Source organism: Onychomys torridus, chromosome 2 (genome assembly GCF_903995425.1).
Source record: "Onychomys torridus chromosome 2, mOncTor1.1, whole genome shotgun sequence".
In the NCBI taxonomy this organism is placed as follows: Eukaryota; Metazoa; Chordata; class Mammalia; order Rodentia; family Cricetidae; genus Onychomys; species Onychomys torridus.
The window spans coordinates 130679385-130697509 of NC_050444.1; positions in this window are offsets into that span (position 1 = coordinate 130679385).

An 18125-nucleotide genomic window follows, 5' to 3' on the forward strand; every position below is an offset into this window, starting at 1 on the left:
CCAGCTCAGCTCTAGTATCTCCAGCTTCTTCATGATTGGGGTTAACCACAGCCAAAGACATTTCTGAAGGTTAGCAGGGTGCAGTGGATCAGGAGTTCAAGGCGAGCCTCAGTTATACAGTGGATGTGAGGATAACCTGAGCTATATGAGACCCTGTCTCAAAAAAAAAAAAAAAAGCAAACCTGGTGTGGTGGCACACTCCTCCAATCCTAGCACTCCAGAGGCAGAGTATGATGCCAGACTGGCCTATGTAACAAGTTCTAAGCCTGCCAGGGCTACATAGTGAGATCGTCTTAAAGTGAAGCGAATCCACCAAAACAGAATAAAAAACATCTTGGAAGGGTACTGGGGACTCCTTACCACATTTCAGGTCAACAACCCAAGTCAGACTATTTTTTTTGGAAAGATACTAAACAAAACATATTCAAAGATACTGAGCCTTGATTTACGTCAATGTCACAGGTACCCCAGGTACTGGGGTTCAGAGTTCCCACAGTAAGGCCCAAGAAAGCGTATCTGAGATGATACTTACAGGAGCTGTGCATTCAAGAAGGAGGGAGCCCACCTGAGGTTTGGAATGTACATAGCTCAAGTAGTTTAATGTTTGACCCTTTGAACCACAAAAAAATCATAAAATAAATTGATGTTAAACAAGAAAAGGACTTTATTTGTTTTGTTGTTGTTGTTCGTTTTTTGTCTTGTTTTGTTTTTTCGAGACAGGGTTTCTCTGTGTAACAGTTCTGGCTGTCCTGGATCTCACTCTGTAGACAAGACTGGCTTCAAACTCAGATCCTCCTGCCTCTGCCTCTTGAGTGCTGGGATTAAAGACCTGCGCCACCACCAGCTTGTCTTGAGGGAAAGTTATATGGGGACCCTTGCAGAGTTCTGGGGCTGGTTATTGGTTAATAATGGACATATTTACCTAGTGTTTCTGGGAAGCTACTACAAACTCAATAACCAGAAGGAGCAGTTCTAAAGATAGGCAGATGCCAGGCCTTGCTGGGCATGGGAAATGGAGCAATGCCAGCTGAAGGGCCTCATGGTCGGCTGCTTGTCTGTGGATTCAGCTCAATATCTCTACTCTGACCTCTGCTCACACTTCCATTTCACACCCTGCCCTTGGTTACCTGTCAGTCTACATACTTACACATGCTATGTGACCTTTGGCAAAGCCTGTCACCTCTCTGAGCCTCAAACCTCCTTTGTGCTTTTTGAAGTCTATTTGGGTTCTTAGGGTATCATATTATTATTATTAGTAGTAGTAGTAGTAGTTTGTTTTTTATTTGTTTGTTTGTTTTTTTATGACAGGGTCTTACTGTGTATCCCTAGCTGTCTCAGAACTCACTATGTAGACCAGGCTGGCCTCGAACTCACAGAGGTCTGCCTGTCTCTGCCTCCCAAGTGCCGGGATTAAAGACATGCACTACCATGCCCAGCTGCATTAATATTATTTATTCCTGGTTTTGTTTAGAGAAATTCTGCCTCTCATATCTCTGCACCTAGTTTTGAAAGAATACATTAAGCAGCTTCCTGGAAGAAGGAAGGCAAAACAGCAATAGAAACAATGCTTACATTTGACATTCTTGCATTGATGTGTGTTTTCCAGAAATCTTATAAAATGTTCACAGCTGTCAGTCACTCTGGTGTTTGGTTTGGTTTTGTTCTACAGAGTGAACCAAGGGTCTCTTGAACATGCTAAGTATGCACTTTACAGGGCGCTACCCCCCCCCCCCCCCCCCCCCGCCCCGAGTCCTCATTGCCCTGTTAATAGATTAATGGGCTGAAGCTCCAGGAGAGTAAATAGCATGTCTAAGATTACCTGCCTCGGGTGTAACAGAACTGGACTTGCAAGTCAGATTCTATGTGAATCTGAGGACCTTGGCTTCAGATCAACATTAATTCCATGGGCCTTCAGGAGGTAATGAGAACCCACGGGTGGGAGTCTCAGAGCAGTGGCCCAAGTGTCCAGCTTGGAAGGTGCAGAGTGTCATTCTGAGTATGGGATAGATACTCAGGTCCTTGTGTTGGGGGAGGGGATGAACTGTTTATTGGAGATGCCTGGAAACTGGAGTAGAAAACATGGTGGCCCCAAGCCTGTCCTCTGGTGTTCATTGGACAGTATGAATGTGTCGAAAGGGGACTGTAAATGAGGCTTTGGGGCTTTTTTGGCAGGTCTGGTTCTCAGTAACCTGGGGCGGTGGGACTTTCCCACTGGGATCCTATCTTGTTGGATTGATGCTAGATCTGCCACTTGGAGGTTCCTGGTAACCTTGCACAATTGCCTTATTAGCTAATTCCAGTGAGGTGGGAGGATTTCAGATATACTCCTGATACCTGCCCAAAGTTTGGGTCATCCAAAGAGCCTGAGAGATCAAAGAAATGACTAGTTATACAGGATTGGAGCTGGAAGCAGCCCTGGGGGTCATCTCATCCAGATCTAAGAGTGAGGGAGGAAAGGTCACACACAGTTACCTCCATCACCTACAAGGCACTCCACCGTGATGGATTCTGGTCTTGATCCAGGTCTTTTTTGTCTTTTTCTTTGAGACAAGGTCTCACTCACTATGTAGTCATGGCTGGCCTGGAATTTGCTAGAGCCCAGGTTGGTCTTGAATGCAAATCCTCCTGCCTTACCTTACTCTTCTAAGTGCCAGGATTACAAACTACCAAGCCCAGTGCAAAGGGTGCTTTTAGGATAGGCTTACAGAATTGGCAAAAGTTTAGCTGATGTGGCATGGGAAAGGCTTTTCTGAGAAACAGCGTGAGTAGAGTGGAATTCTGAGGCAGGGGTGAAGAGAGCCCAGGCTAAGACTTAGAGTCTGCACTGTCTGTGCTATGAGCACAGATGTAGTCACTAAGACACCGGCACCCTCAGGATGTGAGGGCTCCAGAGGGAGCTGCTGAGGGGACCTGAGAAGACCACACAGCTAAATGATTCTTGTGTATGTGGAGAGGGCTGGACTAACACACACACACACACACACACACACACACACACACACACACACACATTCTCCTAGCTCTCCTCCCCTGTCTCAAAAAAGATGGCTAGCGACCACAACCCACATTTCAAGGCCAGTGGGTGCATCTCTGCCTTTCAGCAGCTCCTCCAACTCTGGGGTTGGGGAGGGATGGAAGCACCCTCAACTTTGGAGCTTTGTGAGATGTGTGAGCCCTCCCCTTGTTGCAGTGGTGCGAATCCGTTCCGGATTTATTAAAGGCATTCTTTTCGTGAAGCAGGCGAATGGGCGCCAGTGCCTGGCTGGGAGTGCTTCTCCCTGCCCTGACCTAAGGGCGGGCGGCAGGGGCTGAGATGGGAGTTCCCTCCCAGTTAGGAATCCTGCCGCTCCAGCCAGGAGTCTGGGGATAGGATAGAAGGTGGGAATTCCTTGGCAGGATAATGTGGGCCAGGAGAAGAAAACTGGAGCCAAATAGGAGTGACAGATAAAATAAGCAAGCAGGACACTGGTCTAGAGGTCTGTGGCAGGTGTTTGGTAGGGAAAATGTGAAAGTTTGGGGTTGATGGGGTGGAAGAGTCTGGAATCTTCAGACCACCGAGGGGCCACCCCAAACACAGGTTTGGGTACCGAGAACTAATTCGACCAATTCCTCCTAGTCTTGAGGACTTCCTCATCTCTCACAGGGTACCTGCTGGGAGCAGGAAGAAGGGAATGAATGGAGCTCCAATTTCAGGAAACAGAGGTGTCAGAACTGTGTAATAGTCGGTGAAGAGTACTTATATGTAGAGGCATGGAGACTTGTGTATTGACAGCGTGCTAGGCCGAGCTTTGTAACCAAGGACAGATCAGGTGATCAGTGGTGTGTCCACCTGTACTCACAGCTACTCTGGAGGCTGAGGCTGAGGACAGATTATTTGAGCCCAGGAGTTTAAGGGCCAGCCTGGGCAATGTAGACTTTTGCAAGCAGGGATGGGAAAAGAAAGACAGAACTGGAGAGATGGCTCAGCAGTTAGGAGCACTGGCTGCTCTCCCAGAGGCACCAGGTTCAATTCCCAGCACCCACATGGCAGCTCACAATCACCTGTGACTCCAGTTGCAGGAGGGCCAGGACCCTCTTCTGACCTCTGTCTGGTACACAGACAGACAGACAGACAAGCAAACCACTCATACACAGAAATAAAACAGTAAGAGTTCTTCTATTAACAAAAATTTAAATTTATTAAATTAACAAAAAATTTAAATTTGTTAAATTAACAAAAATTAAATCAACTTGGCTTTTGGCTCTGCTCTAGTTTTTTAACTTTGACAAACCTCATTTTTTTTCATAAAATAAAAATAATAGAAATAGGAAGGCACAGGGTTTGTTGTGAGGGAGAAAGGAGTTTAAGAACAGTATTTGGCTGAGTGGTGGTGGCGCACACCTTTAATTCTAGAAGAGGCAGGTGATCTCTGTGAGTTCGAGGCCAGCCTGGTCTACAGAGCGAGTTCCAGGACAGCCAGGGCTGCACAGAGAAACCCTGTCTTAAAACAAAAAAACCACAAACAAACAAAAGTGAGGGCTGAAAATAAACGGATAGATCTGAGAGACAGGATTGACGGGATGTGTGTCAGATCTTCGTGATGGACTGAACGGAAGACTGGAAGACACAAGCGAAAAGAAGGTGTGTTAGTGAGCTTTCTGTTCCTGTGACAATACCCAAGGCCATAAACTCAAAAGGAGGAAAGATTTGGTTCACAGTTTTGACGGTTCCAGTATGTAGTACTTGGTCCTGTTGCTTTGTATTTATGGTGGTTCAGTGTATCATGGAGGGCTGTTTGCCTAAAGGCTGCCAGAAGCACGTGAAAGAAATTCAGGGATGGAGGTCCTGATACCTCCTTTAAAAGCATGCCTCCAGTAATGTTACAGTCCCATCACTCGTAAGAATGCCACAGGCTGGGGACCAAGCCTTCAACACATGGACTTTGGGGGACCTTCAAGATCCAAACTCTAGAGGAGAAGTGTGAGAATGTGGTACTTATTTCCAGCTTGGGTCTTCGGTGGTACTATTTTCTGAGATAGGGAGTAGGAAGAGTAACACATTTGCTGGGAAGCTGAATTAGGATTTGAACATGTGTATGGCCATACCACTGGACAGATCCTTAATAATCAGGTCTCCTACCTGGCAATTACTGTACCCAGAGATGGAATGGACTGTCGTCATTAGCTATTGTGATTGGCTGCTTCCTGGCTTTAGCTGATTGGAAGCTTTTGGCTGAAAGGGGATGCCGTCTGTGGTGGAGGCTGATATCACCATGGGGCAGGGCCAGATAGGTGTGTCTTCATGTATGGTTTTTGAGTGCCAGACTTTTCTTTGGCTGTGGTCTATTATATTAGCTTAGGGATTGGGTTGTCAGGAGAGGGTGACAATACTCTATGCCACTTTATAGCTGAGAAAACTGAGGGAGACAAGTACACAGCTGAGATGTGGATGAAGGTCTGTGTATAGTGTGTCTCACAGTATTAGCTGGCATTTGTTCTAAGAAGACAGGGAAAGTACCAGGACCAAGGTTCCTAGGTAGAGCCATGTAGTTCGGAGGGTTGTCGAAGACCAGAGAAGAAAACAAAGAAAGCTTCCTGGAGGTGATGCCATTTGTATAACCCTAGAAGCATAATCTCATTTTTGGACTCTTGGCCAGCAGTAATTGGCAAACAGCCACTGCCTGCAGCAAGGAAAATCTAGTCATCTAAGGGGCCTGTAGACAGACTGTGCCCACAGAGCCTCCACAAGGGCAGGCTGGGCTTCCTGCAGACAGGCCGCAGGCCACAGTACTGAGCATTGGTCATCTCAGGCTGTGGTTGCACTGTTGAAACACTGACAGTTAGAAGCTAGTACCTGCTCCTTTTCCTATCAGGGTTCAGCACAAGATTATGTTCATTTCCTAGGTTTTATTTTACTTTAAATCAGGGGTGGGTGGGGGGGGGGCGTGTTACATGACAAGATGGCTCAGCAGATAAGGATACTTGCAGTTCGATCCCTGGAACTCATATTAGTAGAGAAAAGAGAACCAGCTCCTGTTAAGTTTACTTCTGACCTCCATATGCGTGCCTTAGCATTCAAGCAACCCCTCCACCACAGATAAATAAATAAATAGATAGATAGATAGATAGATAGATAGATGTTAAAAGAGAAAAGCATCATGTGATAAAGTGACAGATTTGTCTAAGAAAGACTGTCACTCTGGGCTTGTTGGCACACATCTTTAATCCCAATACTTGGAGGCAGAGGCAGTTGGATCTCTGTTCAAGGCAAGTCTGAGTTAGTTCCAGGGCAGACATAGTGAGACTCTGTGTGCATCAAAAGAAGGGTTGTGCATGCCTGTGTGTGCATGCACCCGTGCTTGTGAAGAAGCCAGAGGAGGACACCGGAGGCCCTTCTCTATCGTTTCCTACCTTATTACCTTGACACCAGGTCCCTCAATGAACCTGGAGCCCATGACACAGCTACCTCTGCTTCCCTATTCCTCACAATGCTGGGGTACTGGGGAGCACACAACTTACCTGGCTGTTCATGTAGGTTCTGGGGATTTGAACTCAGCTCCTCATGCTGTGTACCCATTTTCCTAGCTCTGGGGAAAAGTTTTTTAAGACATAAAAAGATGTTGCTTGGGATTAGGGGTGTGACTTAGTAAAGTGCTTACCACCCAGGCATGGTGCCCAACATGGGGCATGTATTTCTACCTCGGGTTCTGAGAGAGCTGGGGAATAAAACAAAACACAAAACAAAAACAAACAGGCAAAACGACACAGCCTCCTAGTGTCCTGGTGCTGGTGGCATGCAGAGGCACAGCTCTGCCATACAGCACTTGAGCAGTTGCCTGTTAAGTAAAAGCAACAAGCTAAGTAAAAATGCCTGCCACAGTGCAGGCACCAACTTCCTAGAGCTGGGGTGGGATTTTTGTTTCTGTTTGTTTGTTTGTTTTTCGAGACAGGGTTTCTCTGAGTAGCTTTGGAGCCTGTCCTGGAACTCACTCTGTAGACCAGGCTGGCCTCGAACTCACAGAGATCCGCCTGCCTCTGCCTCCCGAGTGCTGGGATTAAAGGTGTATGCTGTTGCTGCTGTTGCTGCTGTTGCTGCTGTTGCTGCTGCTGCCAAAGCCGCTGCTGCCAAAGCCGCTGCTGCCAAAGCCGCTGCTGCCAAAGCCGCCGCCGCCGCCGCCGCCGCCGCCGCCACCGCCACCACCACCCGGCCCATAGCTGGGGTGGTTAAATGCAGCTTCCTATTAAATTCACTCCCAGTTAAATGCCCCTCTAGGCCTTTTGAACAAACCTGAGCAGGGCAGAGCCAGGCACCAGCGCAAAGCTGCATGACATGTTTAAGGTTTGGCTCATGAAATCAGAGAATACCACAGGTGCACAGTATATTAGGTCCAGACCAAAAAACAAAACCCTTTAAACAGGTTACAGTGTGCACAGGTACTTTAGAAAGAAAAGGAAATGGGTATAGACAGTCATAGGAAAAAATAGTTTAAAAACAGCTAAGTATAGTTTTTAAAGAAAGAGTAAAGTAATATAAAAAGAATAAGCCATATAAAGATGGGAAATACACAGGGAGAATGGATCATCTATGGTACTTTGTTGACTTTGAATTTTTTGAATACTGATGAGCAAACAGCAGCTGCTGAGAGTCATGGGATTATAAAAGGAACTGATAAATTAAGCCAGCCTAGATACTTCAGGGAAGTCTTAATTTTAATTTTTATTTTTTTATTTTCTGGAGCTGAGGACCAAATCCAGGGCCTTGTGCTTGCTAGGCAAGCGCTCTACCACTGAGTTAAATCCCCAACCCAGGGATGTCTTAATTTTAAAATGGAATTCAGAAAATGTATTGCATTGGGGAAGAGTTTATGCTTTTGTTTCCACAGGAAATGAAAGGCTGTGGATTCCTTCAAAATCAATAGAGATCAGATTTGAATGGGGGAGACCCCTGAAAATCTTAGCTACAGACATAAAGAAATAAACCTAGAAAAATTACAATACAGGTGATATATATGCTGATCTCTTGACATGGGAATAGCTGAGACTGGATGAGACATGATAAATCTTGTTGATAACAGAGACCTTATGACTTATTATTACATGTCATCCTTTCATATGGCATGGATAGAGGTTTCATCTACAGTTCAAACAAACTTATAAAATCTAGAGGGCTTGGGTTTGAACCCCAGCACCCACATGGCAGCTCACAGTCACGTTTAACTCCATTTCACACTCTGGCTTGTGCCTTTGAGGGTACCAGGCATGCAAAGATATACATGTAAGCAAAACAGCTATACACATTTAAAAAAATAAGATAAAACCCTGTCCTGGGAAGATGGCTCAGTTAGTGAGTATTGCTATCCAAGTATAACCCTGGGTTTGGAATCCCAGTGCACACATAAAGATGGACTTGGTAGCACATGCTGGTCAAGAGGAGACAAAAGGCTCCCTTGAGCTTTCAGACCAGCCAGTCCAGCCAAATTGGTGAACTCCCTGTGATTGGTGTGTGTGTGAGAAACCCTGTTAAAAAATAAGATGAAGAGAACTGAGGAAGACACCCAATGGCAACCTCCAGAAACACACATACACACACACCTGTACATAGTCATATATATAGATATAAAATTTCTTTTTTTTTGTTTTGTTTTGTTTTGTTTTTTGAGACAGGGTTTTCCTGTGTAGCTTTGTGCCTTTCCTGAAACTCACTTGGTAGCCCAGGTTGGCCTCGAACTCACAAAGATCCACCTGGCTCTGCCTCCCGAGTGCTGGGATTAAAGGCGTGCACCACCACCACCACCCGGCGAAATATATACAAAAATTCTAAGCAAGGCTAGTTAATTGTTGAAGAAATTAGAAAGTAAAAGCAAGCAAAAAAATTATACAAAGAGAATTCTTTAGAAGTTAATGTTGGGCCAGGTGGTGGTGGCACATGCCTTTAATCCCAGCACTCAGGAAGGAAAGGCAGGCAGATCTTTGTGAGGTCAAGGCCAGCCTGGTCTACATAGCAAGTTCCAGGACAGCCAGAACTAAATAATAGAGAGACCCTGTCTCACAATAAGGAAATAAATAAATAATAAATATTCTCTTTTTTCATTTCTGGAATTATATGATAAATATATGTATATATATAATATATACATATACATACACACACACACACACACACACACACACACACATATATATATATACATAGTATTGTGTCTTTTTTTCTTATTGAATAAAACCAAAAATGCTGTCCAATATTTAATTTTCTTTTTTAAAGTTGTAATCACACTGGGCGATGGTGGAGCACACCTTTAATCCCAGCACTTGGAAAGCAGAGGCAGGTGCATCTCTGTGAGTTCGAGGCCAGCCTGGTCTACAAAGCGAGTTCCAGGACAGCCTCCAAAGCTACAGAGAAACCCTGTCTTGAAAAACAAAAACAAACAAACAAACAAAAAAAAGTTCTAATCACTCCTACTCTATATAATTATCATTTAAAAAAAATTTTTTTTCTGGAGCTGAGGACCGAACCCAGGGCCTTGTGCTTGCTAGGCAAGCGCTCTACTACTGAGCTAAACCCCCAACCCCATAATTATCATTTTTTTAATCAAACTTTTAAAAAAAGATTTATTTATTATGTATAGTGTTTTGTCTGCATGTACCACTGCCTGCCAAAAGAGGGCGCCAGATGTCATTACAGATGGTTAAGAGCCACTCTGTGGTTGCCGGGAACTGAACTCAGGACCTCTGGAAGAAGAGCCAGTGAGTGCTCTTAACCTCTGAGCCATCTCTCCAGCCCTCAAACTTTTCTCCTTAAGCATGTAATATTTAATTTTTGCTATTATAAAAATGTTGTAATGAGGCCAGGCAGTGGTGGCCCGTGCCTTTAATCCCAGCACTCGGGATGCAGAGGCAGGTGGATCTCTGTGAGTTTGAGGCCAGCCTGGTCTCCAGAGCGAGACCCAGGACAGGCACTAAAACTACACAGAGAAACCCTGTCTTGAAAATAACCAATAAATAAATAAATAAATAAAATGCTGTGATGATGATTCAGGCATAGTGGTGCATATTTATAATCCCAACACATTGAAGGATGAAGCAGACAGGTTTGAGTTCCAAGTTAGCCTAGGACACAGGTAAGACCTTACCTAGGAGAGAGAGAGAGAGAGATGGCTCAGCAGTTAGGAGGACTTGCTATTCTTGCAGAAGACCCAGGTTCAGTTCCCAGCACCCAAACGGTGGCTTTTAACAGTCTTTAATTCCAGTTCTAGGTGACTCAGTACCCTCCCTTGGTCTCTGTACCAAGCACACATACAGTGCACATTTCCACATTCAGGCAAAACATTCATACACATAAAATAAAAATAATAAATCTTGGAGACTGAAGAGATGCTTCAGAAGTTAAGAGCACTGGCTGCTCTTGCAGAATACTTGGGTTCAGTTCTCAGCATCCACACATAGAAGCTCACTACTGTCTGTAACTCCAGTCCCGGGAGATCCAATGCCCTCTTCTGGTCTCTACAGGCACTGCACATAGGTGGTGCACAGACTAACAAATAGGCAGAATATCTATACACATATAATAAAAATAGAGATTAAAAAAAATATGGGCGGTGGTGGCGCACGCCTTTAATTCCAGCACTTGGGAGGCAGAGCCAGGCGGATCTCTGTGAGCTTGAGGCCAGCCTGTGCTACAGAGAGAGAGATCCAGGACAGACTCCAAAACAACAGAGAAACCCTGTCTTAAAAATAACAAAAAAACAAAAAACAAAAAAACAAAAAAAACCCAGTGATAACTCATCTCAGAAAAACAAAGTTTATCCTGGTGAGACTGGTTACCTTGCAAGCCTGATGGCCTAATTTGATCCCTAGATAAGAAAGCTGGACTCTGAGACTCCGATCTATAATCCTAGCACCCACATGGAAAGATGGGAGGTAAAGACAGGAGACTCAAAAGGAAGCCAGCATATGCAACTGCAGTGGTAAAAACAGAGATCCTGCCTCAAAAACTAGAAAGGAGAAGACTGATTCCTGCAGTCTTCTGACTTCCATATGTGTGCCACAACAAACCCATGTCCCCTTCACCAAATTAATAATCTTCTTAAAAAAATGTTATGGGCTGCAGAGATGGCTCAGCACTTAAGAGCATGTAATGTTTTTGCAGGACTGGGTTTGGGTTCCCAGCACCCACATGGCAGCTCACAACTCTCTGTGATTCCAGTTCCAGGAGATCTGGTGCTGTCTTCTGATCTGTAGGCACTGCATGCATACACATAGGCAAAACACTCACATACAGATGGACATGGTAGCATCCTTAAAACCCGGCACTGAGGAAGTAGAGGCAGGTAGATCCACATGGGCCAGCCTAGTCTACATAGTGAATTCCAGGCTAGCTAGGGATACATAAGACCTGTCTCAAAACAAACAAAAACCCAACAAACCATCAACACCACCAAACACCAAAAAACTACAAAACACATAAAATAAAAATAAATCTTAATTTAAAAGGTAAAGGCACTTGCCTGATGACATGTTCTATCTCCAGAACCCACAGGATGTAAGGAAGTATTGCTACAAAGCTGTCTTCTGACTCCGACACAGATCATGGTACATGCACACACACATAAATAAAAATAGAGGGAAAATGTAATGCAATGATAAAAATCTGTGTGTACATATCTCTGTTTATATTTTGAGTTATTTTTTACTTCCTCTGGAAGTGGAATTACAGATCAAAGACTAAAAAAACACAAGTTCTTTCTTTCTTTCTTTCTTTCTTTCTTTCTTTCTTTCTTTCTTTCTTTCTTTTCTTCTTCTTCTTCTTCTTCTTCTTCTTCTTCTTCTTCTTCTTCTTCTTCTTCTTCTTCTTTCTTCTTTTTAGACAGGGTCTCACTATGTAGCCCTAGTAGGCATGGAACTTACTGTGTAAATCAGGTTGGCCTTGAACTCACAAAGATCTGCTTGCTCTTGCTTCCTTAAGTATTTTGCTACCACACCTGGCTAGAATATTCTTTGTTTGTTTGTTTTATGAAACAAGGTTTCTCTGTGTAGCCACTTTGGCTGTCCTAGATCTCACTCTGTAGACCAGGCTGTCCTCAAACTCACAGATATCTGCCTGCCTCTGCCTCCCGAGTGATTAGATTAAAGCATGGGCCACCACTGCTCCTCTTAATAAAGATAATGTGGGGGGAGTGCTGAATCTATTAAGCTATTTGCTCCTTTAAAAGAGGAAATCCTTTCTCGATTCCCGGAGCTTTAGGATTTTTGGGTCAAATTGTCTAAATCTGAAGCCCCTACTAAGAGGCCCCACCTTTCAACATGGGTGGTCACTCAGTCACTTCTTGTGAGTTTTTCTTTTCTCTTTCTTTCAATGAGGCTGCTTTAATTTTTTATTCATTACATTATTTATTGATTGTGTGCATTTCTGTACTAGCCACACATGTCACAGCACCATAAGGGCACAGAGGACAATTTGCAAAAGTTACTTTTCTCCTGCCACCATGTGGGTCCTGGGGATCAAATTCAGGTGGTCAAGCTTGGTAGCAGGTGGCAGTTACTTGCTGAACCACCTCATTAGTCCTTGTGTAGTTTTCTGGTTGAGAGACCAAAGGGGAGTCTTATGGGCAGATTTTGGGGTGGAAGGAGTGGCCAGGAGGAGGCCCAGGAGCTTGCCATAATAGCCTAGCAGAGATTTTTTTTCAGCTTTAGACATTTTTATTCTCACTAGCTAGTTAACTGTCAGTTTGTCCAAGTGGACATGAGGGATGGTAGAAGACAGCAAGCTCCTGCCTTATCACATTTCCAGTGGCTGGAGGACACTGATAATGTAGCTGCAGTACCAGCGCCAGAGTGTTTGTGTGTTTGGACAAGGGCTAATGAACCAACAGGAGCTAATTGATAGGCTCTTGGGCCCTGTGCATGACGATCAGCTGATCTGCCTTTATCAGTGTGATAAATGCCCCATTCAGTCCCGGAGCAGTCACAGCTCAGAGAGACCCAGTCAGACCCTGTTACTGATCTGATGACAGGTGCATGGGGTAATCACTGCTTCACCACGGATGTCTTCTCTGGAGGGTAGTCTCTATTCCAGGAGACAGAATGAGATTCTTCATGGTCAGAAATGTCACACATGATTTCTTTTTCCAGAGGAACTCTGCACATTGAAACAGAGCAAGCAATGAATTCTTTGCAATTGCCTATTTTTAAAATAACAACAACAATAATAAAAGACAGCATGATGGCTCATGCTTATAATCCCAGGACTTCAGAGGGTGAGGCAGGAGGATCACCAGAAGTTCAAAGTCAGTGAGTTTCAGGTCAGCCTGAGCTATAGAAGGAGACCTTGCCTCAAAACAAAACAAAAACAGGGAGTGGAGATATGTTTAGTGGTTAAGTGCACTTGTTTTCGCAGAAGACCAGGGTTTGGTTCTAAACACCCACAAGGTGGTTCAGAACCCCCCATAACTACAGGAGATCAGGCACCTTCTTCTGACCTCTGCAGGCACCAATTACACACATGATACACACACATACATAGAGGCATATATGGAGGCGAACTTTCACACATAAAATAAATGAATGCATACAAGAATAAAAACAAAAAACAAAGCAAAACAAGTCAGTGGAGCATTACTTGTTGGAGACAACTTCAGGGGTCTCTGTGCTGCCCCGATGCTCTTGGTTCTAGCCTTTCTCAAGTTTCACACTGTCTTAGTTAGTGTTGCTGTCGCTGTGATGAAACACCATAACCAAAGGCAGCTTGGAGAGGAAAGGATTTATTTGGCTTACACTTCCACATCACAGTTTTTCTTTCTTTTTTTTTTTTTTTTCACATCACAGTTTTTCATTGAAGGAATTCAGGATAGGAACTCAATCTGAGCAGGAACTTGGAGGCAGGAGCTGGTGCAGAGGCCACGGAGGAGTGCTGCTTACTGTCTTGCTCATCATGGCTTGCTCAGCCTGCTTTCTTTTTTCTTTTTTCCCTCCAAGACAGGGTTTCTCTCTGTAACAGCCCTGGCCATCCTGGAACTCACTCTGTAGATCAGGCTGGCCTCGAACTCACAGAGATCTGTCTGCCTCTGCCTCCAGAGTGCTGGGATTAAAGGCTTGCAGAAGTCAGGACCACCAGGCCAGTGATGGCACCACCCACAATAGGCTGGCTCCTCCCCATCAATCACTAATTAAGAAAATGTCAATGGGGCTGCAGAGATGGCTCAGAGGTTAAGAGCACTGACTGCTCTTCCAGAGGTCCTGAGTTCAATTCCCAGCAACCACATGGTGGCTCACAACTACCTGTAATGAGATCTGGCACCCTCTTCTGTATACATAATAAATAAATAAATCTTAAAAAAAATTAAAAAAAAATGTCAATGGATATGGTGGCACCCGCCTTTTAATTCCAGCACTCAGGATTTAGAGGCAGGTCAATCTCTCTGAGTTCGAGGCCTGCCTGCCCCACAGAGTGAGTTCCAGGACAGTTAGAGCTACATAGTAAGACCCTGTCTCCGGAACAACAAATAAACAACAACAAAAACCAACAAGAAAATGCTCTACAGGCTTACCTACCTCCCAATCACATGGAGGTATTTTCTCAACTGAAGCTCTCTCCTCTCAGATGACTCTATCTTGTGTCAAGTTGACATAAAACTAGCCAGCACACTATCTAAATCTCTCACTTTAAAGAAAATACCCAAGAGATTTCTTTGGTGGGAAGGCAGTGCAATAGTAAGTACTCTGGCATGGTGAAGACATTATCAAGAATATGAAGTAAAGCAATCCCCAGAACCCATGTTGGGACGGAAGGAGAGAACCAACTCCACAGAGTTGGCTTGTGGCCTCCATAGACACCCCACCATCATGTACACACACATACACACTAATAAATAGCTTGCTTAAGTGAAAGCAAAATCCTTACAAAAATAAAAATAAGTAAAAATTTAAAGTATCTAGCCAGGCTTGATGGCTCACACACATCTTTAATCCCAGCACTCAGGAGGCAGACGCAGATGGTTCTCTGAGTTTGAGGCCAGCCTGGTCTACAGAGCGAGTTCCCGGACAGCCAGGGGTATACAGAGAAACAAATGAAGTTTCTTTTCTTTATAATTGTGTGTGTAGCATGTGCACACACTGGCCCCTCCTAATCATTCAAAAAAAAAAGAATGTAGGGGTTGGTGAGATCGCTTGGTTCGTGAGATGGCTTGGTTGGTGAGATGGCTTGGTTGGTGAGCTCACTTGGTTGGTGAGATGGCTTGGTTGGTGAGATGGTTTGGTTGGTGAGATGGCTTGGTTGGTAAGGACACTTGCTGCCAAGCCTGGTGAACCTGAGTTCCATCCTATAGAGCCACATGATGGAAGGACAATGGAAGGAGAGAACCAACTTGAGTTGTCTTTTAACCTGAACATGAGCACCATAGCACATGTAACTCCCAAAAGAAATAGGTGTAATTATTTTTTAAAAAGTGAAGTATTTGAAACCCCAAACTCGGGTACTGATGAAAAGCCATGAAGTAAAGTTGAAGGACAAAACTGATCACTGGAGAGGGAGGTGTTGACAGGACACTGAACCACAAACATCAGGCGGTACTCCTCAAGTCTGCGCAATTCCAGTCTGGCTTGGTTTGCTTTGTTTTTTTGAGGCAGGATCTTGGTACATTGTTCAAGCTGCCACCAAGCTTGTTCTGTAGCCAAGATAGCCTTGAACTCATGATCTGCCTGCCTCAGCTTCCCAAGTTCTGGGACATAGATGACATTCTTATTTGGCATTAATATCCCAATGGAGCTGGGAACATACATCTATACTGCTTATTAACGTTCCTTCAAACCTCATCTTATCCTCTCTAATGAATTGAGATGGCTTTAAAATACTTTCTAAAATTCCTAATTTTATCTTGTTTGAAAATTTCAGTAAGAAAAACAGCATTTTTACTATGAAACAGAACAGATATAAGCTGAAAGAGTATATATTCTGCTTTCTTTCAGAGTAGTTTAAATGAACCTGGCCTGGTGGTACAACATTCAGGAAGCTAAGATAGGAGTATGTGATCTTGTGGCAAACTACTGTCTCAAAAATCCCCAAAATAAATAAAAAAGCTGAGCATGGCAGTATCCCCATGTACTTCCAACCCTTTAAGAGAGGAGAGAGATGGCTCAGCAGTTAAGAGCACTGACTGATGTTCCAGAGGACCCGGGTTCAGATTCCTAGGCCGTCCAATGTCTGATCATGCCAGGATTAAGAAAAAAAAAAAAAAAGGAAGAAGTGAAGGCAGGCTAGGTGTGGTGGCTTAGCACTTTAATCCCAGCACTTGGGAGGCAGAGGCAGATGGATCTCTGAGGCCAGCCTGGTCTACAGATCAAGTTCCAGGACAACCAGAGCTACAGAAAAACCCTGTCTCAACAACAACAACAAGAAACAACAAAAAGAAAAGGAAAAAAAATGAGATGGAGGAAGGAAGATAAGGAATTCAAGGTCATCCTTGGCTACATACTAAGTTTGAGCTACATGAAAATCAGTCTCAAAAAATAAGCAAACAGGGTCTATTGAGAGAGATCATCTGGTAAAAGCACTTGCCACCAATCCTGATGACCTGAGTTCGATCCCTGGGACCTATATGGTATAAGGAGAGAAACCTACTTCTACACAGTGTCCTTTGACCTCTACATGCCTACTGTGGCACTCAAGTTTATACACATGTGTATACAAACCAATTTTAAAAATTAGACAAAATGAATTTTAAAAATTATTTTATGTGTATGGGTATTTGCTTGTATGTATATCTGCACACCACTTGCATGTCTTGTGCCTGAGGAGGGCAGAAGAGGATGTTGAATACCCTGGAACTGGAGGTTGCAGGCAGTTGTGAGCCAGAGTGTAAGTGCTGGGAAACTCATGTGCCAGCTAGCCTGGAGTACCCTGCTGCATACATAGCAACAAAGACAGGGTCTAGGAAATGGCTCAGCAGGAGAGGGCACTGGCTGCTAAGCCTGCTGGTTAAGTTCAGTCCTTCACATAGTGAAGGAGAGACCTAACTCCTGAAAGTTGTCCTTTGGGGCTGGAGAAATGGCTCAGTGGTTAAGGGGACCAGGCATGCACATGGTGCACACACATAGATGTAGGCAAAACATTCATACACACAAAATAAAATATAAATCTAAAACAACAACAAAAGGTGGATAGGACCAGGCATGGCGGTATATACCTTTAATCCCAGAACCCAAGAGGCAGGAAGCAGGTGGATCTCTGTGAGTTAGAGACTAGCCTGGTCTACATAAAGAGTTCCATGCCAGCCAGGGCTACACAGTGAGAAACAAGCAAAAATAAGATGGATGGGGCTGGCAAGATGGCTCAGTGGGTAAAAGTCTTTGCCATACAAGCCTAGTACCTTGAGTTTGGTCCCTGGATCCCACATAAAGCTGGAAGGAAAGAAGTGATTCCATAGGCTGTCCTCTGACTTCCTGCATGTGCACATGCACACACACACATAACAATAAAGTTAAAAAAATATTTTTAACTAAAAAAGAAGATAGGAAAAGAAGAAGACATTTGACATTGACCTTTGGCCTCCACTAACATGCACACTTATGCACATAACATCTGCACATGGGATTATACATTATACATGCACATACCATAAATACACAATACACATAAATTAAATAGGGTACCACAAGGTTGGCGAAATGGCTCAGTGATTAAAAGCACTTGCTGTTTCCTCAGAGGACCTGGGCTCAGTTCTCAGATCTTATATGGTGGATGGCTCACAACTGCCTGTAACTCCAGTTTTGGGGGATCTGATACCCTCTTCTGGACTCTTAGAACATCAGGCAGGAATGTGGTACACACAAATACATTCAGGAGAAACACTCATGTACATAAATAAAAATCTTTAGAAAAATAAGATCCCACAGTAAAAGTTGGTGTGGAGTGCATTGTTTTGGCTAGCAATGTCAGGGAAGACCACTTTGAGGAGAGGACATCTGAACTGAGACTCAAAGGGAGGGAAGGTGTAGATAAAGATGTGGGGAAGGAGCATTCTAGGGAGAGGGAAATATAACAGTCCTGAGGCCACTCCGATCCTGTTCGCTGACGAAAGGCAGAAGCAGAGGTGGAAGGATGGGTGTGCGTGGAAGAGAGTGGTTAGAAGGAGGTTCGGTGAGAGGCACAGAGA